Source organism: Macaca mulatta, chromosome 7, assembly GCF_049350105.2.
Source record: "Macaca mulatta isolate MMU2019108-1 chromosome 7, T2T-MMU8v2.0, whole genome shotgun sequence".
Taxonomy (NCBI): Eukaryota; Metazoa; Chordata; class Mammalia; order Primates; family Cercopithecidae; genus Macaca; species Macaca mulatta.
Window position 1 is genome coordinate 85,106,932 of NC_133412.1, and position 15,284 is coordinate 85,122,215.

The window sequence follows — 15,284 nt, forward strand, 5'->3', positions numbered from 1 at the left end:
GGAGTGGTAGTGCTTTTGGACAAGGACAAACCTCTAGAAAATCTGGAGGTTTTTAGTAAATGCAGATTTGACCTAAAATAAGTATTTTAAATAGATTCAATTTTTGAAGCAATTTTTTCTTTTCTTTCTCTCTTTTTTTTTTTTTTTTTTTTTTTTTTTGAGATGGGGTCTTGCTCTGTGGTATGATCTTGGCTCAATGCAATCTCTGCCACCTGGGTTCAAGCGATTCTCCTGCCTCAGCCTCCTGAGTAGCTGGGATTACAGGCATGCACCACCACGCCCAGCTGATTTTTGTATTTTTAGCAGAGACAGAGTTTCAGCATCTTGTCCAGGCTAGTCTTGAACTCCTGACCTCGTGATCCACCTGTCTCAGCCTCCCAAAGTGCTGGGATTACAGGCATGAGCCTCCGCACCTGGCCTGAAGCAATTTTTTTCTACTCACACAGAATTAAAACAAAGAAGCTTTTTTATTGTTTCGTTTAAATTATTCTCAAAAGAAGTTTGGAGTTGAACACTATCATTTTTTCCATTTTTTCATTTATTTCTAATATTAAGATGCCAATGATAGAAAAATGTATTAGTTAAGATTTACCAGATGATCACGATGTTTCCAGACACTGTGCTAGATTCATTCACTTGATAACCTAGCAAATATTTGTTGAGTGCCAACTACATGTTAGGCTCTCTGCATTAACTACATATTTCCAGCTGCTGTGAGAACCAACCTGTGCTGTCATATAAAGACAGTATTTGCATTGAATAAATTTCCCATCTAAGTGAGAGAACAAATGCGAAAATAAGCCATTTAACTGCAGGACAAGAATAGAAGTTCACACTTGCACTAATGAAGGTGAGATATTATGGGAGTGTGGACCACAATAACCTTTAAACACAGTAACCTTTAAAAAGGATGCAGAAGAGGGAACAAATTCACATCAGCTTTAGTTACTTCATCTCTCTCGAGTTGGTGGTCAAGGGAGTGGGACAGAGAAGGAATGGAGAATTGTGTCCTGGGTGATCTTCATTAATACAGATTATGAATGAGAATGTTGGGAAATTGAAGAGGTGATCAACTAATTAGGGTTATTTTAAATTTGGGATGTATATTAAACACAGAAGGTCCCTGAAACCCTTGAATATAGGATTCTGGAAGCACAAAGTTTGGTCTGTCCTGGATAAAAAAGGTACTTGAGTATAAACACATGCTGGAAATTTCTATTTTTGTTTCTCGTATTTGGCTATGGATAGATTCTTCTTTGGGAATACAGAGACAGAGTAGAGATTCACAAAGAATTATTCTGCTGATAGTTCTTTATGGTGCAATAGTCTGTTTTGGCGGGATAAGCAGAAGGTTTAGAGTAACAAGGCCAAATTCAAATAAACTTTTACCTACAGGATAAATGACCATGAGGAAATAAATTTCTCCAGGATTCAGATTTCTCATTGGTGAAATGAACTAAAGACTGTCCATTTTCATTTCTAGACCTCATGTTTTTTATTCAGAAAAAAAAGAAACTAAAGCAAAATTTGCTTAAGCCATTAACTTTCCAGCTGCACTTGGACTTAGGGCTGGCAGATTGTTTGCATCTTCAGAATCTGCACTTCTAGTACGTTGTCAAAGAGGAAATCCATATTATTACTTATAAAGTCAAATCCAAGTTGCGTATTTGACTATTGACTCCAACTGTCTGCCATTTTCAGGTAGATGCAGTTTGGTTATTCTATCTGAATTTGACTTAATTTTTCTTGAGGGTCACGAAGGTACCGTAAGTGTATTTTATTCTGTAAGATATAAAGGGCAATTATTCAAACGAAAAAGATCTATAACCGGATCCTGGAGCATGCATATTTCCACAGGTTTTTCTTCAATTTAGAGATGGCGTGAAGCTCTCAATTTATCAGTTCAAGTAATTTACAACAGATATTAGGGCAGTAGTCTCCAGGGGCCCTTGGTTATTTATTTAAAACTCTTATATCCTCTTTTCCCCAACATTTTTCTCCTTACATTTTTCTTTTTGATCTCATTCACTTGTAAAGTAATTGGGAAAAGTGTCACTTCCTCTCCATTCTAACACTTTTTAACAAGCTTGTACTATCAATAAAGTTTCTATTTATTTGTATAGTTGTATTAACTCATTTATTCAACCAATATTTATTGACTACCTACTAAGTGCTAACAGGCTGCTGGGCTGGTGCTGAGGATGTAATGACAATAGAGAATGATGTGGCCCCCTGCCTCCGCCCCCATGAAATTTCCAGTCCAGCCCTCCCAGCGAGTCTGAAAGTGCAGTTCATTTTGTAATTGACATAGCTGAATGATCAGTAGTCAGGAAAGGGGAGGAAAGCTGCATGTACCATCTGTCCTGAAAACTGCAGGGGAATTTTAGGGAAATCAAACGTAATCACAGATTATATTTAGAATAGGATTGAACAGAGAATATTAACTTAAGGTCATAACATACCTTGCAGATATTTATTCACTGTTGTGACATGACTTTATTAAAGCACTTAGACAACAGACAAAATTAACTCTTAGTTTTTGTAAGATTAAAAGTTGAGTAGAAAAAGCAAATATAGGTTGGCATGGTATTTCTACATATAGTATTGCTGAGAGTGTTCATTTTATAAGGATGCTTTCAAGTAAAGGGTTTCTTAAGTGTAGGGTTATAATCCAAAACTGGTATGATATTCTACATCAATTTAAGCAAACATGAAATTGAATAAATATTAATGAAATGTCAAAAACAACTTTATTCTGTATACTCTACTTGCTCTTATGAACATGGCTGTATTCAAGTACCTTATGAAATATTTTGTTTTCACCCAATTTCTTATGCCAAATACACCATAAGTTTTGAAAATGGAGATGGTAAAAGCTACTTTTTAATGATCAAAATGTATCTTATCAGGAAATTACTGACCTGCACTTCATTGTATTAAGTTGAATAACAATGACTCCAAATCTTGATTTTTCCCTCTAAAAACATTCATCATTCATTTTCTTAATATGATTTTTTAAAAAAGAAAGACACTAAACTTTCTTGAAAATAAATTAAAATGGTTAAGTTTGTTAACAATAAACAATTAGACAACTTAACTGAAGTAGGGTCCTCTGGGTGAGCAAATGACAATGTGTATTAAATCATCAGTTCTGGGACGGGATAAGGAGAGGGAGCTGGGCCTTAGGGACTACATGGTTCATATTTATAGTTGAAGGTTCTGGGGAAGCCCACAGATGTGATCTTTATTAATCCCAATATTTTATTTTATACCTGAATTTATAATTGAGTCTTAAAATCAAATGAGATGTCATTGCATCACCATCTGTTGTTTCAAAAATAAGAGGCACACTCAGATGTTGTCAACGGCCACTTTAAACAGATGAATTCTTCTCATTTTCTAAAGCTGTTTTTGAAATATTTTCGGAAAAGTCTTCAATTTAATAGAAAGAAAAATTATGAAGGTAAGTGGAAACATTCCCAACAGCCTTGCATCTACTGCTCAGAATAAATAAATGGCAAGATATGTTTTATTTCGTAGTGCTCTTCCTCACTCACTCACCACCCCACTGTGATGCTCACAATGATTTTAGTTCTTAGATGATGGAAGGACTGCAGTCTTCCATGCTCAGGCCCAGCCTAGAAGTCAACAGCATGGCAGAGAGTGGGTGCCACTTCGTTCCCAGGGGCAACCCCTTTATAGACGTTAGTGGTGACATATCTACATCATATATGCATGGTGTGGTTGGCAGGATGTCTGGAAAAATTATATTGTCTCATTTTCTAGATCTACCAATATGACATTGGGCCAAAACATGGGAAGATAGAGGCAAGGATGTTTTCTACCTTGTTTTGATTTTCTTTAACATACACCAAATAGTTTTATAGCAATCATTTTATTTTGTCCTCTGAATTATGCTGTAATTATTTCTGAGCTGTTTATCAAGTTATGCAAACATGTGTGCATATAGATATTTTTATTTATGGCTACCTAAAATTTATGGACATATATACATACCATATATAATCTTGGTATTACATATGTGTATGTATATGTACGCATACACACGTGCGTACAAGCAATTCAATACCGTGAAAGCAATAATCCCAAATGAAAACACATTCCCGAAGTGTGACTTGTCATTCTTTATTCATTTGTCATTGTAACTCAAATATGAATTCAGGTTTCTAAAACCAAAAGATTCAGTACAGAAACTCAGGGTATCATGTGCAGGGGTGGGGGTGAAATGTTCTGTTCATTCTGACCTGAGGGCTGGTTGCACCTGTCAGAAGACCTCAATTTTAACAGAGCTAACGTCCATGACTAGTATGTTGCTTTCAAATCCCAAAGCCTGCACGTTCCTGAATCACACCATTAAATTCCACAGGAGAGATCCCTTTGAATGGTCTTCTGCTTTAATGGAGGAAATTTCTGCCGATCACAAGAAGTTTAAGGAACAACCATTTTCTCCTGGTTCCACTTTCCCTACCTTCTTTAACATACCTGTCATGCCTGGATAGGCCATTCTTTGTTTGAATGTCTAAACAAAGCATAGAGGAAAAACATTTAAAGAAATAAAAGGGAGGGTAACCATTCCAGCAATTTGTCATTGGAACTTTAATGGTGTATCTGTGGAAAAGTAATAAATGGGCTATAGTTCATTAGGCAAGAATAAATTTCCCTCCATAATTTTATCTTTGTTTAATTGAATATTTAATTAGTATAAATATAAAACTAATTTTTGAATGTGTTCAGTACATTTAGCAAGAAGACTTGGTGCTGAGCTCTGTCAAGAAACACTTCTGCAGATGCGGACAGACACTGTGCCCTCCGTGTCCTCCTCAGTGTGCTGATAGAAGTGAGTGGGTCATTTGGCATTAGCAAAGGAGTAAGTTCGCATTTGCACTGAGCTGGATCTTGCCAGACTGTGCATATTGGAACCCGCAGACAGAGGCTGCTTTCACGTTGATGAATGGGTTTTTTCAAGCGTTCTGCTCCCTAGTTATGAGAAGGGTGACCCGGTCAGGAGACGACTTTATGAAGCTATAAAAAATGTATGTCACTTCGGACTCTCTAATGTCATGGAGAAGGGAAAAAAAAAAAAAAACCTGTACAAAAATGGCAGGGTAATAAGGCTGTTTTCAATGCTCGAAATAGCTTTCTGTCTGCAGTCATATGTAGCCCTGAAACCCGGGCCATAGAGGGTGTCCTGGATGCATTGTCATTGAGTAGCTTAGAAAAAAAAAAAAAAAAAAAATATATATATATATATATATATATATAGAGAGAGAGAGAGAGAGAGAGAGAGAGAGAGCTTTGTTTGGCTTTTCTTGCCTTCACAGAAATGCTTATGGTGATGACAGTAAGACATTTCAAAATGCAGGTCTGGTAGCTCTGTGTCAGAACTAGGAAAGGTGCAATGTCTTTTTAAAAGTAAGCAATCTACTCAAGGTGGTGATGACTTTTAAGTATGCGGAGAAGCTAGAAAGGGAAGCACTACAAAGCAAACACGTTTTGAAAGGGCTTTTTTCATCTAATATTTTATAAAGTCTTTCCTCTGTATCACAAAGATGTTTCTTTTTTTTTTTTTTTTTTTAAGGGAGGTTTCCCAGGTACACTTACCCCTTATGCTTTCCATCGAATACTCTGGGGTTTACAGATAGGGACATGTCGATTTTAACAAAAGCAGCCCTCTGTAGACCCATAATTTAGCATTCATGGAATTCTTTCATTCCTCTCATCAATATGCATATTTCCCAGTATCAGGTGCTTTCCTTTTTGATATGTCACGCATTTCATAACTCATGTTCAGCTGTTAATTTACACAAGACAGGGAACACAGAGGACCAAGGTCAGAGTTTTTGCCTTTATTAGGGCTTCAATTAGTCATAGGTGAACTTTGGAAAGCCTCAACTGGATTCAAACAACTGGTTGAATCTTACAACAGTGGAGCATTCCCTTCCAAATCCAGGTATACTTTATCATTCCTTTTCTGGGACTTGTAGATTTCCCCCGTTAACATACCTAGAAAGAGGAAACATATGTAAAAGGCTATAAGCTCAATTTTTCAGTTATAGCAAATGTGAGGCTCATAGATAGTTCTGAAGAGAGAAGGAGAGAACTGAATTTTTCACCTGTAGACACTAATATGACATTTCTTTCCCTTTTCCTCATGAAGATGTATGCCTATCAGGTAGCTTTCTAGTCCCATTCTGAAGAACGTTGGCCATGGATATTGATTTTGCTTGCCATGGTCACTACGCTTTGCAGCATGCAATCTCTCCATTCTGGTCCCAACTGACCCAAAGCCCATGAATTGCCTTGCTCTAAGAATATTCCCCCAAATGGGAAACTACTTTGTGCAACAACAAAACCACTCAATAAAGTCCACTCTCTTAAAGAAATAGGCATATGAGACACATACAAGGAGCTGGCAGTTAACATAAGCAGGCAGAGAGAAAAGTAGAGACAGGAAAATGCTGAATCATAGGAAGGCAGAGACTACTGAGATTGTTGTCCTGCACCAAAAAAGTTATGGCATCAGAGCACATTCCGGGACTCCTCGGGACCTCACTAATTAACCGCTCATTCTGACCTCCCTGGGAATTATAAAACTCCATCACCTGTAAAGTCCTGATCTGTTTTCTCTTTGCAGCCTGAGTGAACTGACCTAATAAAAGAGCATATGTTCATATTTTAAAAGAGGCCTCATTCTACTAAAGAGTATTTTTGAACTTTACATTAAAAACAACCCAGAAATAAAAGGGGGACAGACTGATACTTGTCTTCAAAGCATTTTAAAGAAGAGAGTAAATATGTACTCAATGGAGGCTTAAGATGCAAGTTAAGATGAGAAACCCTGCCGGGTGCGGTGGCTCATGCCTGTAATCCCAGCACTTTGGGAGGCCGAGGCTGAAGGATCATGAGGTCAGGAGATGGAGACCACCCTGGCTAACAAGTTGAAACCTGGTCTCTACTAAAAATACAAAAAATTAGCCGGGTGTGGTGGTGGGTGCCTGTAGCCCCAGCTACTCGGGAGGCTGAGGCAGGAGAATGGCTTGAACCCGGAAGGCGGAGGTTGCATTGAGCCGAGATCACGCCACTGCACTCCAGCCTGGGCGACAGAGCAAGACTCTGTCAAAAAAAAAAAAAAAAAAAAAAAATTGGGAGACCCAGGAGGTAAAAGACAATAAAAGCAGGTTCATTAAAATTGCAGTGAACAGTGATATAAGAGGGAGATCCCTTGGCATTTTCAGTCCTGGATCTCATTGGCCAACATATTCTCATGGTTTAATATCGTATGAAGGATGGGCGAGCAAGGAGTGCCCTCTGCCCAAGAGACAGGCAAAAAGGGGGTGCGTTGTCTGCAAAGAATCTTAAAATAATCATAAAACTGACTAAAGTAGATCTTTTTATTAACACCACCATTCCCCCCCATCCTCAACCCTCAGAACTCTATTGCTATTTTGCACAGTGAAGAATGTGAGTCTTCACAGCATAAAATGGAGTTCTTGAGTAGAAAATTTGTGACTTTTCAGCCTCAAGAAATCAGAAGGTCTAACTTTGTCATAACAAATGCTCCCAAGAGAACTCTGAAGATAGATATTTAGTGAGAGGTTTCATTTTTCCGAAATACCCATGCTCTCCAAGTCTTTTAGTCGATAGCATAAAACAGATTATTTTCTCAAGAAAAATTCCACATCACTTAAGAATTTATTAACAATTTACATAATTGCTTAAGTAATCTGCATAATTGACAGGAAGTTTAATTTGACCCTAGTTCAACTGTAACACTTAGGTTTTAAACTGAAATTGGTATAATTCATTTATGAGAGTAATTAAGCCGTGGTGTCTAACAAATACATCTCATGCTGCCTGAGGCCCCCAAGACCAGAACATGCTATTAGAATGTTTTATTTAAATATGTCAAATCTGTTCATCTCCACAGTCACCCATGTTAAACTAGAGCAAATGGCTTATTTGACCTTGAGCTTCGTGCTTTTGAGAAAAGGGTATTTGAGGCACATAATTCAACTATTTTTCTAGACAAATCCACAAGCCAAAGTTCCTAAGGAAAGGCTAAGATTTACTTATATTTTACTTCCGGAAAGTGTTCACATTCTACGATAATCACAAAAGTTCTTAGACATATATATTTGTAGCAGCAAGACCAAGTAAAAACTGTAAAATAATGAATTATTAAGTTATAACAAGATGACTAATATTCACAAGTGTGAGAGAAGTGGTGACTCTGTTTACCTTCCCTGAAATGCATACTTTTTATATTTAAATGCATAGTTAATTCAACTAATCGAAGGACACTCATCTCAAACAGAAAATAGTGGTACTGCAAAGTGCCACTGCATATGCCTAGGGAAGGGCAAAGATTAATTTGAGCAAGAGTTGGTGGCAGGTAACATCTCTTCACTTGGAAAACATCAGATCTCAACTTCACTTTGTGGCTGCCACCAGTGCAACGTTAGGGACCTAAAGAATACGGATGAGGGCCAGCCTTCAGTGGCATGGTTATGTAGACAAAGTCTCTGTTGGGCACACTCAAAGTGTATCCTTTTGCAACACTCCCATGAATATTCTAAAGAATATCTTATAATGCAGCCTCATGCTTGATACCAGACTCCAACACTGCAGGCCTCTTCACTCCTTCCCCTGTTCTGTCCCCAGCACTTTTTTTTTTTTTTTTTTTTTTTTGGAGACTGAGTCTCACACTGTCGCCTGGGCTGGAGTGCAATGGCGCGATCTCAGCTCACTGCAACCTCCGCCTCAGAGATTCAAGCAATTCTCCTGCCTCAGCCTCCCGAGTAGCTGGGACTACAGGCGCCCACCAACACACCTGACTAATTTTTTTGTATTATCAGTAAAGACGGGGTTTCACTGTGTTGGCCAGGCTGGTCTCAAGCTCCTGATGTCGTGATCTGCTGGCCTTGGCCTCCCAAAGTGCTGGGATTACATGCATGAGCCACTGCACCTGGCCAGGACCTTTTTTTTGATGTTCCTTTTTTCTCAGTGATCCTTCACTTTCTTGTGCAATTTTTTGATTGCCCTCAATTCTCATATTCTCTCATATTATTCACTTCCTTCTGAATCTAGATTCTCTACCCAACCCTTAAGTTCCACCATTTAGTTGACAGTTATAGTTATCACTCAATAAGCATTTCTCCAATGACAAACACCATGTGAGGTATTTGGCATAATTTATCTTATTTAATCATCATTGCAGCCCAGCAAACTATGTTTATCGTGAAGATGAGAAAATAGAGACTTTAGAGGAGTTAAATGACATGCCCAAAGTGTCAAAACTTAGCCTGAGTGGCACCATGATCTTGTGACCATATACACACTTGGAAAATTCTATTCTGTTACATAGCATATGTGATTATGACATTGTTTCCATTTTATTGTAAAATAAAATAATAATAGTAATAATTGCCATTATAGTAATTAAAAAATACAAATAGGGGAAACCACATAAAGTAAACTTATAGTTTAATAAACTGTTGTAAGTTGAACAGTCTTCTATTTATTATCCTTGTCAAGAAATTGAATATTGGTCAGGCACGCCAGAAATCCCTTCTGTGTATCCAGTCCCAATCACAGTCTCTCTACCATGCCACCACATCATTACAACACCTTCTGAATGATAAGGATCACTTCTTTGCATTTCTGTATAGTTTTATCATCCAAGTGGACATCCTTACATACTATAGTTTAATTTCTTTTAAAATTTGATGTCTTTTAAACTTCTTTTAGCCTAATGATTTTCTTTCTATCTCTTATTTTTACGGTAAACTGTTGAAGACTTACAGTTTCCCACAGTCTACACGTTGTGGATTGCATATTCACAGTATGGTATTTCAGGCTCCCATGTCCTCTGAATTTTTTGAAAAGTGTCAAGTGAAGCCACAGACTTGACGAGAGTCAGGATTGATTCCCTTGGCAAGAAAGAAAGCGGTACTCTGCTCTTCTGACAAAAGGCTTCTAGCTCTTCTTGTGTGTTTTTGTGATGTTACCAATCATTGATGCTCAATGTCTAGATCCATTCATTCACTGGAGATTACAAGAGCTATTCTTATTTATTTATTTATTTATTTATTTATTTATTTATTTACTTTGAGATGGAGTTGCGCTCTTGTTGCCCAGGCTGGAGTGCAATGGCACGATCTCAGCTCACCGCAACCTCCGCCTTCCTGTTCAAGCCATTCTCCTGCCTCAGCCTCCCGAGTAGCTGGGATTACAGGTGTGTGCCATCACTCCTGGCTAATTTTGTATTTTTAGTAGAGACGGGGTTTCTCCATGTTGGTCAGGCTGGTCTCAAACTCCCGACCTCAGGTGATCTGCCCACCTTGACCTCCCAAAGTGCTGGGATTATAGGCGTGAGCCATCACACCCAGCTCTTTCATTTATTTTTTTATTATGTGTTATCTAAAATATTCTCTATAAAGAGGTATTTTTCATTTGGTCATGTAATGGGATCATTCATGTAGTAAGGCAGGATGAATGCTTGATTCTTTCTCTTCATCACTTTGTATAAAATGAATATGTTCTTATCATTCTTTTGAAACAACCAATTACTGTGTTTTTAATATCCCTATGAACTAATGCATTTAAAACTATTTGATGAGTTTTAATCCATTGTAATTACTGTCTTTGCTGATGCTCACATTTTCACATCTTTTGCAGTGTGAGTTTTTAAAAATTGGCTCTTTACTCCCTTTGACACAATGTTGGTAATATTTAGTGAACTTTGATAACTTTCATGCTATTTGGTAAGGCAAAACGTTTAAGGCTTATATTATATATTTCTTGCCCCAAATCTGGAATCAGCCATTTCTCCTTTAGTGGGTGTTATGAATTTAATTGTTTCCACCTAAAATTCATGTAAAGTCCTAATCCCAATGTGGCTGTATTTAGTGATAGGGCCAAAAAGAGGTAATTCAGGTTAAATGAGGTCATAAAAGTGGGATCCTGACAAAACAAGATTAGAGTCCTTACAAGCAGAGGAAGAGACACCAGAGATCTTTCCCTTTCTGTAAGGCCACATAAGGATGCAGTGAAAACGTGGCCATCCACAAGCCAGGAAGAGAGCCCTCACCAGAAACCAGGTCTGCTGAAACCTTGATCTGAGACTTCCAGCCTCCAGAACCATGGTAAAAATATATTTCTGTTGTTTAAGACCCTCAGTTTGTGGGACTTTATTATAGGAACCCTCACAGACAACCACAGTGGGAAAAGGTATTTCAGTACAGGATCAGTGTATTCAAGATAATTACTGCTCCTGGGATGGTTGCTGTTTCAAACACTATTCAGTGGACAGAGTTAGGCAAGCTGGATAGATATGTAGATAGATAGATAGATAGATAGATAGATAGATAGATAGATAGATATAGATAGATAGATAGATAGATAGATAGAAAATGTATCAATTCCTATTGATAATTCCAATTAAAATTCAGCACTACAAGATTTTACTTAACTGAACTTTGCTATTACATCATGCCACCTTTTTTATAGAACAAAAATTCTGGCTCCTAAGGGTATAAGAAATGATAGAAGTGAGCTAGGTGCGGTAGCTCATGCCTGTAATCCCAGCAGTTTTTGAGGTCAGATGAGCAGATTGCTTGAGCCCAGAAGTTCAAGACCAATGTGGGTGACATGGCAAAATGTCATTTCTACAAACACACACACACACAATAGCCAGGAGTGGTAGCTTATGTCTTTAGTTCCAACTACTAAGGAGGCTGAGGCTTGAGCCCAGGAGTTTGAGACTTCAGTGAGCCGTGATTGTGCCACTTTACTTCAGCCTGGGCAGCAGAGTGAGACCCTGTCTCAAAAAAAAAAAAAAAAAAAAAAAAAAAAAGAGACAAAGGTGAAATTCCCTAGATTTACTACATTATGCACATATTTCTCTCAATATAATAATGCAAATATTACCAACATTCATATGATTACTGAAAACAGTAAATATTTTTGCTTAGGTTCTCATTTACCCCAGATTTTATTTTTATGGTGGTACTGCTTTTATAATATTGCAGCATATTTTCATTACATACTATACTGTCTGCTTTTTAACTCTCATGTAGTCATGGTTATCAAATAACTGCATATTTAATGCTCACAGCCAGTCTTACATCAGCACCTCTCTAGTCACTTTAGATATTTCAAAATTAGTTTCTAGTATATTCATCAGGAAGATTTTATAAAAATTTTTCTGAGTTCTTGCATGTTGATAAAAGGTAATTTATAACTATTATATGTATTTAAAAGGTAATTTCTCTGGAAACTTTTCATCTTTTGAATAATTCACCCCATTTTCCTCTGAAATAAGCATTGATTTAAAAATGATAATCTAGTTTTATTTCTTATGTAAGTGAGTTGCAGTATTTTAGTTTTTAATTTGATTTCTCTATTCTATATTTCATGTTATTTTTAAAATATGTTAAACTTCTTTTGAAATAGTAGAATATAAATGTGATTTCTTTCATGAGCACATCTTTCTGATATACTTTAATTATCTATAGGAATGCTATTATCTTTCTTGTTAACTTTTTTCCTCTCCACATTGCATGATCTTTGGACTAGATAATTTTGTATTATTTACTTTTATGTGACATTGATTTTATGAACATTCAGAAGGAGGTGCAGTATATATCTGCTAAGAGTTCAGTATCCAAAATATTTAAAGAACACTTAAAACTCAGTAACAAAAAAGACAAACAACCTTCTTTAAAAACGGGCAAATGGACTCGGCGTGGTGGCTCACGCCTATAATCCCAGCACTTTGGGAGGCTGAGGCAGGCGGATCACGAAGTCAGGAGATCGAGATCATCCTGGCTAACACGGTGAAGCCCTATCTCTACTAAAAATACAAAAAATTAGCCAGGTGTAGTGGCGGGTGCCTGTAGTCCCAGCTACTTGGGAAGCTGAGGCAGGAGAATTAGGTGAACCCGGGAGGCGGAGCTTTCAGTGAGCCGAGATGGTGCCACTGCACTCCAGCCTGGAAGACAGAGCAAGACTCCATCTCAAAGGAAAAAAAAAAAGAGCAAATGTGACTTCAAACCCTACTACAATCCTAAAGTAACCAAAGCAGCATGACAGCGTGATGCTGGTACAAAAACAGACACATAGACCAATGGAACAGGTTAGAGAATCCAGAAATAAAGCTGCAAACTGATAACCATCTGATCTACAAAGAAGACAAAAACAAACCATGGGGCAAAAACTCCCGAGTCAATAAATGTTACTGAGATAACTGGATAGCCCTATGCAGAAGATTCAAACTGGGCCCCTACATTACACCGTATAAAAAAAATCAATCCAAGATGGATTAAAGATTTAAATATAAAACCTGAAACTACAAAAGGAAATAAAGAAAAAGGAGAAAACCTGGGAAATACCATTTTGGATATCATCCCTGGCAAAGATTTCATGACAAAGACTCCAAAACAATTGCAATGGAAACAAAAATTGACTAGTTGTACCTAATTCAAAAAAGAGCTACTGCATGTCAAAAGAAACTATCGACAGAGTAAACTGACAACCTACAGAATGGGAGAAAAAAAATTCACAAATATGCATCTAACACTGGTCTAATATCCAGAATCGATAAGGAAGTTAAACAAACAAGCAATAAACAAATAACCCCATTAAAAAAAACAGGCAGAAGATATGGACAGACACTTCTCAAAAGATATACGAATGCCAACAAACATATATGCTCATCATCACTAATCATCAGAGAAATGTAAATCAAAATCACAATGAGATACTATCTCACACCAGTCAGAATAGCTATTATTGGAAAGTAAAAAAATAACAGATGCTGGAAAGGCTGCAGAGAAAAGGGAACACTCATACACTGCTGGTGGGACTGTAAACTAATTCAGCCACTGTGTAGAGTGGCTTAGAGACTTCGCAGAGAACTTAAAACAGAATCACCATTTGACCCAGCAATCCCATTATTAGGTATATACCCAAAGGAATATAAATCGTTCTTCCATAAAGACACATGCACACATATGTTCACTGCAGCCCTGTTCATAATAGAAAAGACATGGCATCAACCTAAATGCCTGTCAATGGTGAATTGGATAAAGAACCGGGTGCGGTGGCTCAAGCCTGTAATCCCAGCACTTTGGGAGGCCGAGACGGGCGGATCACGAGGTCAGGAGATCAAGACCATCCTAGCTAACACGGTGAAACCCCGTCTCTACTAAAAAATACAAAAAACTAGCCGGGCGAGGTGGTGGGCACCTGTAGTCCTAGCTACTGGGGAGGCTGAGGCAGGAGAATAGGCGTAAACCCGGGAGGCAGAGCTTGCAGTGAGCTGAGATCGCGCCACTGCACTCCAGCCTGGGTGACAGAGCAAGACTTCGTCTCAAAAAAAAAAAAAAAAAAAAAAAAGAAAATGTGGTACATATGCCCCATGGAATCCTACACAGCCATAAAAAAGGAGATCATGTCTTTTGCTAGAACATGGATGCAGCTGGAGGACATTATCCTAAATGAATTAAGGCAGAAACAGAAAACCAAATACCACATGTTCTCGTTTATAAGTGGGAACTAAATATTGAATACTTGTGGACACAAAGAAGGGAACAATAGTCACTGGGGCCTACTTGAGGGAGGAGGCTTGCAGGAGAGTGAGGATCACAAAATTATCTATTTGGTACTATGCTTATTACCTAGATGATGAAATAATCTGTACACCAAACCCCCATTACATGCAATTTACCTATATAACACACATGCACATGTACCCCTTGAATTTAAAAGTTGGAAAATTTTTTAAAAAGCTAAAACTAAAATAAAACTGTGCAAATTAATTGAATAGCCATTTTTCCAAAGAAGATACACAAATGGCCAATAAGCGCATGAAAAAAATGTTCAAGATCATTAGTCGTTAGGGAAATGCAAATCAAAACTGCCATGGGATATCTCTTTTAGACCCATTAGATTTGTTACAACAACAAGAAATAGAAAGTACTGCATATAGGCCAGAATGTGAGAAACTGGAACGCTCTTACATTGCTGGTGAGAATGCAGAAGATGTCACCGCTGTGGAATACAGTTTGGCGGTTTCTCAAAAGCTTTCTCACAAAAGTTCTTGTAAGTTTTTGCTTTGGCTCTCCAGGTGCTCTGTTTGTTATGAAGGCATTTGGAGGAGTTCAAGAACTATGCCTCCTAAAAAGAAGATAATCTCTCTTTGCTCTTTGAGTTTAGTGGAATCGTTTCTCTCCAGGTTTTTTCTTGCCTCTGCCATTCCTTAC

The 15,284-nt window shown here is 37.7% G+C and overlaps 1 long non-coding RNA gene across 1 annotated transcript in view; it reads right to left on the reverse strand.

The window, feature by feature from the left end:
* Positions 1 to 5,846: 5,846 nt before the first annotated feature.
* LOC106999301 (uncharacterized) overlaps positions 5,847 to 15,284 on the reverse strand; it is a 47,783-nt gene continuing 38,345 nt past the window's right edge. Inside the window, exon 3 of the long non-coding RNA XR_001446101.3 lies at positions 5,847 to 6,024. This is a non-coding gene — a long non-coding RNA (uncharacterized LOC106999301). The remainder of the gene's footprint in view (positions 6,025 to 15,284) is intronic.